Below are 1346 nucleotides of genomic sequence, written 5' to 3'. Positions count from 1 at the left end.
GGCGAATGGTCACCCCCGGCATGGGGGGGTGGGGTGGGGGGAGTGTGTGCCCTCCCTCCGGCGAGCCCCGCATGGCTCTGGTGGTGCCGAACGGGGCTGGTGAGCTGCTTGTCTCACTTGGCTTTCCTTGGGAAATATCGCTAAATCCCATTTGCTTTACCGCAGGTCTTTTTTGCCTAATTATATAGTAAGGCCCTCCGTACCGTCCGTTACTTGATTTTGATTTCCCGAAGATTTGGATTGCGGAGGCTTTAAATGCTAACAGAAGTAGTCGGTTTGCTTGCTCTCAGGATTCGAGCTGTTTGTGTGGAAAGAGATGGGGCGAGAGCAGCCGTGGTATGATTTTCTGGCCTTTAATCACTACATGTAAGATAAAGCTACGTTATAGGTTCCATACCGAGTAAACGGGCAGATGGCTTTACAAAGTCGGTCATCAAAGACCTGACTTGAAATTGCTGGGCTTTATGCGTAGGCTAGCAAAGAGTTCACGGAAGTTTGCAGCTTCTTGGAGTATTGTTCTTGGCTGGAGGTAAACTGCTGACCTCAAAATAGGTATTTCCACCTGTGTTTCCTGAGAATTTTAATCTCAGCACTTGCTCCTGAAGGCACTTGACAAACCTTTTTGTGATCTCTTTTATCCTTGGAGTAAATACGTACTTCCTTTACAAAGAGAAATACATAATTTGTAGTTTCCAGTATACAGGTCATGCAAGCAGAGGAGTTCTCCAGACCACAAAAATGGCTATTTAGCTGAAGATCAAACCTTTTGGCAGCACATATAGCCACCTTTATCATCTCGACTGTTTTGTTTGTGTGTACTGACACACTCATAAACACGTGTTTATACAGAGCTGCTGCAGTCCGGCTTGCTGGGCAGCAGCTTGTGGTCTTGTCCGTGCATGAAAGAGAACTTGTCACTCATTTGCCTTGCCGTGGCAGTAATAAGAATGGTACATCAGAAGCACTGCCAAAACTTCTTTTGTTGCGTTAGCACCTCGTGCTTCACTTTCTGTAAAGTTTACTTTTCCACTTAAGATAAAACGCACAAATAGTTGCGGAAGGAAGGAGGAGAAAGGAGGCAGTGAGTTCATGTGCTGCGCGCATCGCATCCTTAATTTGATGATTTTGGAGAACTTTATTTTTCTTCTGCATAAAAGTTGTGCTTACCATTTATCAAATTAATATTAAACTGAGTAGTTGCGCCAGAACATCTCTTTTCAGTGACAAGTGTATAATTGAGCAAATATGGGAGTCGCTGTTGCTGGTAGTGGCATCGGTGAAGAACACGTACCAGGGTGCGTGTTTTGGTTTGGCCGCCACCAAAAGCATCGTGAAGGAGCCACCGC

This window comes from Cariama cristata, unplaced genomic scaffold, assembly GCF_000690535.1.
Source record: "Cariama cristata isolate BGI_N322 unplaced genomic scaffold, ASM69053v1 scaffold8995, whole genome shotgun sequence".
Taxonomy (NCBI): domain Eukaryota; kingdom Metazoa; phylum Chordata; class Aves; order Cariamiformes; family Cariamidae; genus Cariama; species Cariama cristata.
This window is presented reverse-complemented; position numbering follows the sequence as displayed.